General features: G+C 45.2%; 1 protein-coding gene across 3 annotated transcripts in view; it reads right to left on the reverse strand.

The window, feature by feature from the left end:
• Positions 1-13,373, reverse strand: part of LOC122946136 (kelch-like protein 23) — an 80,310-nt gene that overhangs the window by 46,651 nt on the left and 20,286 nt on the right. The gene's annotated exons all lie outside the window — the stretch shown is intronic.

Consider the following 13,373-nt stretch of genomic DNA (forward strand, 5'->3'; position numbering starts at 1 on the left):
GCTTGCAGTTGTGCATAAACCTACTATTTGGCCACCCCTAACCTGTGCCCACAGAAACTGTTGCAGTGGACCCAGACATAGGCCTCTTGCACACGGCCGTTGCCCCACCGTGGCCATATTGCGGCCCACATACAGCGGATCCGCAATACACGGGGCACCGGCCGTGTGCATTCCGCATCATGGATTCACTTTAATGGGTCCACAAATTCGGAGATGCGGTGCGGAACGGAAGCACAGAACGGAACTACGGAGTGCTTCTGTGGGGTTCCGTTTCATGCTTCCGTTCCACAAAAAAATAGAACTTGGTCTTTCTTTTTGGTGGAACGGATGGATCGCGGACCCTATTCAAGTGAATGGGTCCGCGATCCGCATGCGGCTGCCCCACGGTGAGTGCCCGTGCTTTGCGGACCGCAATTTACGGTCCTCAACACAGGCCCGGCCAGTGTGAAAGAGGCCATACATGAAGACTCATTTTCAAACAGTCTTGTTTACTGATGAGTGTCGTGCAACCCTGGATGGTCCAGATGGATGGAGTAGTCGATGGTTGGTGGATGGTGCCCATGTCCCAACAAGTAAAAAAGAAAAAAAAAAAAAAAAAAGAAAATCCACAGCACTCCTCAGTTCTGGTGAATAAGCTGGTTACTTTATTGGTAACAGCAGCATTGGAATAGCAACGTTTCAACCATCTCTGGTCTTTATCAAGCTATGAAATCATATAGTGACATGTGCCTTTAAATAGTGGTTCAATGGGTGTGTCTCCCATCAATAGAGCAACAAAAATCAACATGTGAGATAACTTCAGTGTTAGGGTTCAGCCTATCAAGTGGTTCAGTGTAGTTAATTGAATCATTAACATATCGTTTATACATAAAATCACATAATACTTACTGATGGGGGAGGGACCATGTGAAAACCGCGCTCAGTCAGGAGGTGAAATGGCGCCAAAAACCGGCATGTTCCGATTCCATATGCGCCTGCGCCGAGTCCCCACATCCACAGGGGGAGGGATTCTAAGGCGGCCAATAGAAAAATCGGGTGCCCGTGACGTCTGCTGTTGCCGGGGGCGGGGGGCAGATCCCAGTGAAGGGAATGTCCTCCGGCCGCGGCGCCAATCAGAGCACAGGCACTGATGACGTCTATTGTTGCTGGGGAGAGTCAGCAGTCCCGAGCAGAGCTCGGATCGCTTCCCCTTCACAGCAACTGCAATTGTCATACATATATATGCAACTGGGGGAGAACCGGGGGGAGCATCTTCAGCCTGAGGATCCCATCTGGCTGGAATTGTTGTTTAGACAATTCCAGCTTTCACTTGGGTGTCCGTACTAGGCTGTGGCCCCTACATGGACGTGGCCAACACTAGGTTAGCCATCAGTCCCTATAGCAGGGGCCACAGTCCGACATTCATACATCCCCTATCTGTATACAGAATAAACCACAAAATTCCTTGAGTGTGTTCATTCTGTGACAGGGGTTGCTTCAGGGCCGGACTGGCCATAGGGCAGACCGGGCATTTGCCCGGTGGGCCGGGCCGCCTCAGGGTTCGAGTGGGGCCGGGGGTGTGAGTCCGTGACCGTGTCCGTGACTGCCGGCCGGCCGGGTATGGCCTAATCAATTCACACCCCTCCTCCTGTCACTGTCTGTGACTGCTCCGCTCCGCCTCCTGCCAGCCCACTGTGACACAAACACACACAGAATGATATACTCACGTGTGAGACTGAGACCGCCTCCTGTAGTCCGCCTCCTGTGCTCTGCCTCCTGTGCGCCGCCTCCGTGCTCCGCCTCCTGTGCTCCGCCTCCGTGCCCTGACTGCCTCCCATCTTCCGGCGGCCGGCAGCGTAACGTCGCTCACTGCGTCTGCGACGTAACGTAGTGAGTGACGTCACGTAACGTAGTGACGCTCCGCAGGCCGCCAATTTTGAATATTGAAGAGCGGGACTGGAGCACTGTCTGCCAGTGCCACGCCAGTCACGCCACCAGCTTCAGAGTGCCAGTGCCCGCCCCTGCGCCCTAGTAGTGCCAACTGGCTGTCGCCTGCCTGCCTGCCCGCCCATGCCCACAGTCTGCCAGTGCCACAGACAGTATATGGATGGATTGGATTGTGAATTTGTGAAGAACCGTCCGTGATTGTGAATGATTGACAGGCAGGCAGTCTTTTGTGCACTATCTGCAGCACATTGACTACTGCACTGTCTGTGAAACACAGTGAAAAACAGTGAATTGTACTAAGTTGTGACTTGTGAGAATACACTTGGAGTCCTCCTGACTGAGTCCTGACTCCTGACTCCCCCAGGCAGTAAGTTAGTGAATACTGAATAGTGATGATTAGTGATAGATTATATTAGATAAGGCCTCTTTCACACTTGCGTTGTCCGGATCCGGCGTGTACTCCACTTGCCGGAATTACACGCCGGATCCGGAAAAACGCAAGTGTACTGAAAGCATTTGAAGACGGATCCGTCTTCAAAATGCTTTCAGTGTTACTATGGCACCCAGGACGCTATTAAAGTCCTGGGTGCCATAGTAGGAGCGGGGAGCGGGGGAGCAGCATACTTACCATCCGTGCGGCTCCCGGGGCGCTCCAGAATGACGTCAGAGCGCCCCATGCGCATGGATCATGTGATCCATGCGATCACGTCATCCATGCGCCTGGGGCGCCCTGACGTCACTCTGGAGCGCCCCGGGAGCCGCACGGATGGTAAGTATGCTGCTCCCCGCTCCCCACTACAGTTTACCATGGCTGCCAGGACTTTAGCGTCCCGGCAGCCATGGTAACCATTGAGAAAAAGCTAAACGTCGCATCCGGCAATGCGCCGAAACGACGTTAAGCTTAAGGCCGGATCCGGATCAATGCCTTTCAATGGGCATTCATTCCGGATCCGGCCTTGCGGCAAGTGTTCCGGATTTTTGGCCGGAGCAAAAAGCGCAGCATGCTGCGCTATTTGCTGCGGCCAAAAAACGTTCCGTTCCGGAACTGAAGACATCCTGATGCATCCTGAAGGACGGACTGTCCATTCAGAATGCATTAGGAAAATCCTGATCAGTATTCTTCCGGCATAGAGCCCCGACGACGGAACTCTATGCCGGAAGACTATAACGCAGGTGTGAAAGGGCCCTAAGATAGTAACTTATGTAAGTGAGGTGAGCTATTGAGCTTGTAAATAAACTTGTGCAAACTGCAAACTATATGAGTAGTTACTAACTACTCATATACTTTGCACAAGTTTATTTACAAGCTCAATAGCTCACTTACATAAAGGAACGGACGTCTTACAATAGGGTGGGACACTGTTATGGGGGGGGGGGGAGTGATATGTGGATGATGACACATTTATATAGCACAAGATGCTTGCGCTGCCATATATGTGTGTCATCCACAGATCCCCCCGGCCACCTATAACAGTGTCATCCACAGATGCCCCATAACAGTGTGTCACCCACAGATGTCCCCATAAGTTCCATAACAGTGTCATCCACAGATGCCCCCATAACCGTGTGTAATCCACTGATGCCCATAACAGTGTGTCATCCACAGATCCCCCATAACAGTGCGTTATCCACAGATGCCCCCTAACAGTGCGTCATACACAGATCCCCCATAACAGTGCGTCATCCACAGATGCCCATAACAGTGTGTCATCCACAGGTCCCCCATAACAGTGCATCATCCACAGATCCCCCATAACAGTGCGTCATCCACAGATGCCCATAACAGTGCATCATCCACAGGTACCCCATAACAGTGCGTCATCCACAGATCCCCCATAACAGTGTGTCATTCACAGGTACCCCATAACAGTGCGTCATCCACAGATCCCCCATAACAGTGTGTCATCCACAGGTACCCCATAACAGTGCGTCATCTACAGATGCCCCCATAACAGTGCGTCATCCACAGATGCCCATAACAGTGTGTCATCCACAGGTACCCCATAACAGTGCGTCATCTACAGATGCCCCCATAACAGTGCGTCATCCACAGATGCCCCCATAACAGTGCGTCATCCACCGATGCCCATAACAGTGTGTCATCCACAGGTACCCCATAACAGTGCGTCATCTACAGATGCCCACATAACAGTGTGTCATCCACAGATGCCATTGCCCCCATAATAGTGTCATCCACAGATGCCCATAATAGTGCGTCATCCACAGGTCCCCCATAACAGTGCGTCATCCACAGATGTCCATAACAGTGTGTCATCCACAGGTCCCCCATAACAGTGCGTCATCCACAGATCCCCCATAACAGTGTGTCATTCACAGGTACCCCATAACAGTGCGTCATCCACAGATCCCCCATAACAGTGCGTCATCCACAGGTACCCCATAACAGTGCGTCATCCACAGATGCCCCCATAACAGTGCGTCATCCACAGATGCCCCCATAACAGTGCGTCATCCACTGATGCCGATAACAGTGCGTCATACTATCATCCACAGATCCCCCATAACAGTGCGCCTGCGCACTGAGAGACAGAAAGGAGGGCAAATAATCAGTGGAACTGAAAGCAAGTAGAGGACGGCACAGCAGACAACTTAATAGCTTCTTTTGTAAGTAAATTGTTTTATTATAAATGTAGTAAGTAAATGTAGTGGTGCTATAATGTGGACCCCAGGCCTCTCTGATGTCCTGCAGGCTGGCGCTGTGGCAACATACGGTTGGCCAGGCAGCAGAAAGGCTCTGGGGCTGTCATTGCGCTCTGGAACTTTTCCCTTCACAGCCACTGCTATCTCTCTCGTACAGTGCAGACTCTGCAAGAGGCTTTCAGTTTGCTCTCCGCCCTCATAAAATTCTATGGGAATCAAAACAGATCCATCTGGTTCCTGTTATGCAAGACGGAAAACAAAGTCCTGTCGACAGGATAACAGCATAAGGGGACCCAGACTGATCCGTTATGCTTTCTCATAAACTTCTATTAGGACAGAGCCAAACAGAATGCCTCTTAAAGGTTTCCGTTTTGCATTCCATCTGTCCATTGCGTTATATTCCGTTTGAAACGGAAACCTATAACGGAATGGTATAACGCAGATGTAAGCCCACCCTGTATGGAATAGATTGTTTCTGAATACTCAAGCGTACCGAGGAAGAAAGGAAAACTCTTGAAAGCTTGTCTTTTAAGTATTAGGTTAGTACAAAAATAAGATAAAGCCCGAGTCTAAACGGATATATCATTCATGGGCATGCTGTTTCAATAATTAAATGTTAACTTAGAAAAGCATAAGATAGGTTAGAAGCATTACATTATTTGTATTCTTTTACTTAGGCAATAAAACCATGTCTTCAAAAAAACAAAAGGGAGGAGCAGAAAAAATCAGGCAGAAATATAAAAAGTCTTTGGAACTCGATGCTCAGAAATGTGTTAAAATTACGGATATGTTCAGTCATTATCCACAGAGACAGAGTTCAAGTGATTCCATGGCAGGGCCAAGTACAGGGGCAACACACACAGAACAAATAAATGAAGAAGATGATTTAGTGGAATGTGTTGATGTAACATCAGACTTATCCACCAAAGAAGATAGAGAAGTGGGACACATTGATTTACCAAGGGAACAAGTGATTATAGATAGTGCAGAGCGCCAAACTGAAGGCACAGCTACATCATTCAATTATTTTGTTCATCCAAATAAAAATCAACTTACTGCCTTTTTCAAATATCATCCACAGCAGGTCATACCAGATCCTGTATTACAAAAGGCTGTAAATCGTAAAGATGGAACACATAGAAAATGGCTCACCTACTGTAATGATACTAAAGCTATGTTTTGCTCTGTTTGTTTGGCTTTTTCAAAGTCAAATGAAACAAATGCTTTTATTGAAGGAATGACAGATAAGCGTCATGTTCATCAAAGAATTGAAGAGCATGAGAGAAGTGCAATGCACAATGCGTGTGCCGAAGCCTTCTTTCTGAAATCCAGTAGTGCTAGTGTTGATGATCTACTTTTACATGAACAAATATCTGTAAGGCGACAACAAGTGAGAAACAGGAGGCAAGTACTGCAACGAGTAGTAGATGTTGTAAAAGTCATAGGAAAACAAGGGTTGAGTTATAGGGGAAATGAAGATGAGGCTGCATACAGTCTAGAGGACATAACAAAAGAACACGGAAATTTTTTAGAGCTCATTCTCCTTCTCAGCAAGTATGATATTTGTCTGAAAGAGCATGTAAACAAATGTATTGAACATAGCAAAAAATTGCAGTCCTCTGGAGGGAAAGGAAGAGGATCTTTGATAACATTGCTCTCAAAAACAACTGTTAACAAAGTAGTAGAAACTATTCGGCTGCTCATCCAGGAAAATATATCCAACAAAGTGCAGGAAGCTGGGATGTTTTCAATTCAAGTTGATACAACTCAAGATATAACGTCCAAGGATCAGTGCTCCATAATTGTTCGTTATGTGACCAATTGCATCAATGAGAAGCTTCTTGCAGTGGTTGAATGTGAATCTTCAACAGGCCAAAATCTTTTTAAGTTGGTAATGAACGTCATAAATTCATGCAAACTTGATATTACGAAATGCATTGGCAGTTCAACAGATGGAGCAGCAAATATGCAGGGCCAATACAATGGTTTCTCTTCTTGGCTGTCAACTAAATCACCAGGCCAAATTCACATTTGGTGCTATGCACACATACTGAATTTAGTACTTGCAGATACTACAAAAACAGTGGTTGTAAGTGCATCATTATTCAGTTTGTTGAATGACATTGCAGTGTTTATTCGTGATTCTTACCTGCGTATGAATACCTGGGAACAAGTCAGTCAAGACCCTCACCATCGAAGAATTTCAGTGATTGGTGAAACTCGCTGGTGGTCAAAAGATGCAGCTTTGAGAAAAGTGTTTGGGGAATTTTCAAATCCTGATTCTGCTTTGTTTTTTAGCTTAATTTGCACATTGAACAGAATAGAAGACAATGTGTCATCAAGACCCGAGGTCCGAGTAAGAGCAAAATCGTATGCAGAATCCCTGCTGAAATATGAAACCATACTCACAGCTCAAATATTTCTGAGAATATTTGAATTGACAACACCATTGTCCAAATATCTACAGACAAGTCAAATGGACATCTCAAAAGCTTTTCAAATGGTACAGGGAACATATGAGAAACTTCGAACAGTTGCAAGGGATTTTGAATCCGTACAGCGATCTGCTGATAATTTTGTTAAGTGGGCAAATGACAAGTTTCAAGAAGAAGAAACGTTCCACCTTGAAATACAGACCACTCTACCTCAAAAAAGAATAAGAAAAAGAAAACGAATGGCAGATGAGACTGCTGAAGATGTAACAGTTTGTGATGCTATTTCAGCCTATGAAATACATGTTCACAATGTAATCCTCGATATGGTCACAGAGAGCATGAATCGCCGATTTCTGTCCCGTGGAGCTCTCTTTGCTGATTTAGCTTGCTTGGAGCCAAGCTGCTTTTCTGACATAAGAAGATGTGGACTTACAGCACCAGCAATGGAAGAACTTAGCCAACAGTTAATAAAATTTGACGAGGAAGCAACATCTGAAAATTTGCGTTCCCAGCTGGCAAATTTTGCATTGCATTGGGACAGGCTGAAAACATCACCCCTTGAAGAGTACATGATTATAGCAGATGTGGAAAATGAGGAAAGCAAATTAACAGAGGCAGAACTGGTAAACAAGTCTTGCTCAACATGTAAGAACTGTGCTATTTGCTGCTATAAAATTCTACAGCGCTATAATTTGTTAACCGATGCCTACAATGTCATTGGTTTAGCCTACAAATTTTTGCTTACACTGTCTTTCACTCAAGTTGCCTGTGAAAGAAGTTTCTCTACATTGAAGTTTATTAAAAACCGTCTGAGAAATTCAATTTCCAAGGAACATTTGAACTCTTTCATGCTGATGGCAACAGAAAAAGATATACTAATGAACCTTGATTCTGAAGATATAATTGACAGAGTTGCAGAAACCAGTGAACTCCTACAAAAGTTGCTGAATCCCTAGTGGAGTTTTTTTGTCATGTTAACAAATACTCAGTAACACCATTTTTGAACATGGGTAATATAAATATACATAGGTTATAATATTATAATAATGTTTTTTGTTTTTTCAAAGTTTGCTGTTACTGAATACTCATTTGTACACCTTTAACCCATATTTGCCTGTCTCCTATAGAGCCTGTACTGTATCTGCCACCATAGAGTCTAATAAAGGTGTATATATTCTCCTGGCAGCCCACATTTTATTACCTGTATGCTAGCTCCACATTCTGCAAGCATCCACCTGAGTGTCAGCATTCTCTGCTACCAACAAAGCTTTCAATTTGGAGTGGAAATTGCATATTACAGCAGACTTCCTCCAAGCCAATAGAGTATTGTCTTTGACAGACCAGGAAAAAGCTGTCAGTGAGGTGGTGTTGTGGTTCGCTTGTGTACGGAATTGGTGGTATTTGCCAGAGTTGCTGGAGAACTGTGAGTGCAATTTCGGGGGCACTGACTTGTACAGGCAGGGTGTGGAGGATGGGGAGGTTGAGATCCACTGAGGATATTATAAGACTTTTCTGTAGCTTCCTATATTGTTGCAAGGTCTGTATGTTTGTTGTTGCAAAGCTTATGTGTGTTGGCTGAAGCCTTCCTATCTTACTGGTGGCTGGCCCTGCCCCTAAATTGTGCTTCCGGTTTTGGCTCCACCCCTAGACTGCAAGGGGGTGGGGCCTGTTGGGTGTCATGTGATTGGGCTGCTCAGTCAAAAATGCCCGGGCCTATTTTTTGTCCCAGTCCGGCCCTGGGTTGCTTAACATGGTAGTGTCCCCCCGGCCGCTCATTATTCAGATGGCGACCGGGGGCGACACCACCCTGTTCATACATACTCATTAGAGGGCTGCTAATGCATCAGACTTACCCCCGCGGTTCCCGTGTAGCTGCTGAAGAAGTATGGCAGTGATAGAGGTCTTGGTCATTGTGGAATCTGTGTAGGCGCAGCTGGAGTGGTAGTCGGATGGAGAAACTAATAAGACCTGGTTTCACATGGAGGACCCCCTGTAAGGTAAAGGTGAAAAAGGTGACTGAAGTGATTAAAATAAACACAACAATTATCTATTGTTGGGCACTCTACTTATGATAAAATCGTCCGTAGCAAAGTCATGAATAGAGATTGGGCAGGACATAACCTGGGGAAAAAAATGTTAATGTAAGAAGATGCTCAAATTAAAGTCCCTATTGAGTCCCTTCGGTTCCAGCGTATCAAGTCTATGGATCCATTTTAGTTCTAATTTCTTAAGTTGGGTCTCTCGGTCCCCACCTCTCCTCAGTTGTGGGACTCCATCGATGACTTGAAATCTCAACTGTGAGATATTATGTCCGGTTTTTACAAAATGTTCTGGGACAGGTAGTTCAAGAACGTGTTTGCGTATCTTGGATTTATGTTGCGTAAGTCTTTTTTTGATCTCCTGTGTGGTCTCGCCCACATATAGTAGTCCGCAGGGACATTGTAAAATATAGATGACAAATGATGAGTTGCATGTGTATAGCTGTTTAATACGGTATCTAGTACCTGTCCGTGGGTGTACAAATGTATTACCTTTCATCATGCTGTTGCAATGGCAACATCCTAGACAAGGGAAGCTGCCCGTTCTTTTATTTTGTTGTTTTGGGGTATGTGCATCTGCATGTACTAACCTGTCTCGTAGGTTCGCTCCCCTTTTGTAGGAAAGTAGGGGGGGGTTCTGGAACTCAGGAGTTTCTGGGAAGGCCTGGGTTAAGAGTTTCCAGTTCTTTTTAATGATGGATGAGATTTGGTTGCTCAGGGGGGTATATGTAGATACAAATGGTATTTTTTTAAGTTGTTCTCTAGGTTTTCTTTTTTCAATCAGTTCCCGTCTGGACATACACTGTACTCTGTCTTTATGTTTTAGGACCAGTTTAGGGGGATACCCTCTCTCCGTGAATTTTTGTGTCATTTCTTTTAGTCGGGTATGTGTATTCTGTTCCTTACTCACTATCCTCCTAACCCGTAGGAACTGGCTATATGGGAGAGACTTTACCATTCCGCGCGTGTGTGCACTGTCAAAACGCAGGAGGTTGTTTCTGTCAGTTTCCTTGCGGAATAAATCTGTTTGTAAAGTGGTGTTTTCAGTATATACCCTTACATCCAGGAATTGAAGTTGTTCAGTTGAGTATACTTTTGTAAATTGTAATTCCTGGTGTATCCCATTGAGGTAGTCATTGAATCTCTGCAGTTGTGGTATGGTTCCTGTCCAGATGAAGAAGATATCATCGATATATCTCATCCAGCCTCTCACATACTGGAAGAAGCTGGATGGATATATGTGGGCCTCCTCAAAATCTGCCATATACATATTTGCGTAGGCTGGCGCCACATTCGAACCCATTGCGGTTCCTCTGCACTGGACATAGAAATCCTCTTTAAACAGGAAGTAATTACAAGTTAGTACTACTTCCAAAAGGGAGAGAATCAATTGTACCTTCTGTGGTGTGTAGTTGGAATGGTCGAGTCTGTGTTGTACCGCTTCTAGTCCTTTCTGGTGTTCTATGCTGGTGTATAGACTTACCACGTCAAATGAGACCAATAGATTACCTTCTGTGTATTCAAGTTCCTCTAGTTTAAGGAGAAAGTGGGAGGTGTCTCTGACAAAGGAGGTGGCCGTGGTTGCAAATTCCTGGAGTACCTTGTCTAAAAAGACAGCTATTGGTGAAAAGATTGAATTTATCCCTGATACAATCGGGCGTCCCGGTGGGTTGGTTCTATCCTTATGTATTTTTGGTAGGGTGTAGAGAACCGGTGTGGTGGGGTGTGTCGCAATCAAGTAATCATGGAGGGATCTGTCAATAATGTCGGCAGCAAATGCATCATCAACTAGTAATTTGATTCTCTGCATAAAATCAAATTTGGGATCGTGGTCGACTTTTCGGTATACTAGTCGACCACGATCCCAAATTTGATTTTATGCAGAGAATCAAATTACTAGTTGATGATGCATTTGCTGCCGACATTATTGACAGATCCCTCCATGATTACTTGATTGCGACACACCCCACCACACCGGTTCTCTACACCCTACCAAAAATACATAAGGATAGAACCAACCCACCGGGACGCCCGATTGTATCAGGGATAAATTCAATCTTTTCACCAATAGCTGTCTTTTTAGACAAGGTACTCCAGGAATTTGCAACCACGGCCACCTCCTTTGTCAGAGACACCTCCCACTTTCTCCTTAAACTAGAGGAACTTGAATACACAGAAGGTAATCTATTGGTCTCATTTGACGTGGTAAGTCTATACACCAGCATAGAACACCAGAAAGGACTAGAAGCGGTACAACACAGACTCGACCATTCCAACTACACACCACAGAAGGTACAATTGATTCTCTCCCTTTTGGAAGTAGTACTAACTTGTAATTACTTCCTGTTTAAAGAGGATTTCTATGTCCAGTGCAGAGGAACCGCAATGGGTTCGAATGTGGCGCCAGCCTACGCAAATATGTATATGGCAGATTTTGAGGAGGCCCACATATATCCATCCAGCTTCTTCCAGTATGTGAGAGGCTGGATGAGATATATCGATGATATCTTCTTCATCTGGACAGGAACCATACCACAACTGCAGAGATTCAATGACTACCTCAATGGGATACACCAGGAATTACAATTTACAAAAGTATACTCAACTGAACAACTTCAATTCCTGGATGTAAGGGTATATACTGAAAACACCACTTTACAAACAGATTTATTCCGCAAGGAAACTGACAGAAACAACCTCCTGCGTTTTGACAGTGCACACACGCGCGGAATGGTAAAGTCTCTCCCATATAGCCAGTTCCTACGGGTTAGGAGGATAGTGAGTAAGGAACAGAATACACATACCCGACTAAAAGAAATGACACAAAAATTCACGGAGAGAGGGTATCCCCCTAAACTGGTCCTAAAACATAAAGACAGAGTACAGTGTATGTCCAGACGGGAACTGATTGAAAAAAGAAAACCTAGAGAACAACTTAAAAAAATACCATTTGTATCTACATATACCCCCCTGAGCAACCAAATCTCATCCATCATTAAAAAGAACTGGAAACTCTTAACCCAGGCCTTCCCAGAAACTCCTGAGTTCCAGAACCCCCCCCTACTTTCCTACAAAAGGGGAGCGAACCTACGAGACAGGTTAGTACATGCAGATGCACATACCCCAAAACAACAAAATAAAAGAACGGGCAGCTTCCCTTGTCTAGGATGTTGCCATTGCAACAGCATGATGAAAGGTAATACATTTGTACACCCACGGACAGGTACTAGATACCGTATTAAACAGCTATACACATGCAACTCATCATTTGTCATCTATATTTTACAATGTCCCTGCGGACTACTATATGTGGGCGAGACCACACAGGAGATCAAAAAAAGACTTACGCAACATAAATCCAAGATACGCAAACACGTTCTTGAACTACCTGTCCCAGAACATTTTGTAAAAACCGGACATAATATCTCACAGTTGAGATTTCAAGTCATCGATGGAGTCCCACAACTGAGGAGAGGTGGGGACCGAGAGACCCAACTTAAGAAATTAGAACTAAAATGGATCCATAGACTTGATACGCTGGAACCGAAGGGACTCAATAGGGACTTTAATTTGAGCATCTTCTTACATTAACATTTTTTTCCCCAGGTTATGTCCTGCCCAATCTCTATTCATGACTTTGCTACGGACGATTTTATCATAAGTAGAGTGCCCAACAATAGATAATTGTTGTGTTTATTTTAATCACTTCAGTCACCTTTTTCACCTTTACCTTACAGGGGGTCCTCCATGTGAAACCAGGTCTTATTAGTTTCTCCATCCGACTACCACTCCAGCTGCGCCTACACAGATTCCACAATGACCAAGACCTCTATCACTGCCATACTTCTTCAGCAGCTACACGGGAACCGCGGGGGTAAGTCTGATGCATTAGCAGCCCTCTAATGAGTATGTATGAACAGGGTGGTGTCGCCCCCGGTCGCCATCTGAATAATGAGCGGCCGGGGGGACACTACCATGTTAAGCAACCCCTGTCACAGAATGAACACACTCAAGGAATTTTGTGGTTTATTCTGTATACAGATAGGGGATGTATGAATGTCGGACTGTGGCCCCTGCTATAGGGACTGATGGCTAACCTAGTGTTGGCCACGTCCATGTAGGGGCCACAGCCTAGTACGGACACCCAAGTGAAAGCTGGAATTGTCTAAACAACAATTCCAGCCAGATGGGATCCTCAGGCTGAAGATGCTCCCCCCGGTTCTCCCCCAGTTGCATATATATGTATGACAATTGCAGTTGCTGTGAAGGGGAAGCGATCCGAGCTCTGCTCGGGACTGCTGACTCTCCCCAG

The sequence above is a fragment of the Bufo gargarizans genome, chromosome 1, assembly GCF_014858855.1.
Source record: "Bufo gargarizans isolate SCDJY-AF-19 chromosome 1, ASM1485885v1, whole genome shotgun sequence".
Taxonomy (NCBI): domain Eukaryota; kingdom Metazoa; phylum Chordata; class Amphibia; order Anura; family Bufonidae; genus Bufo; species Bufo gargarizans.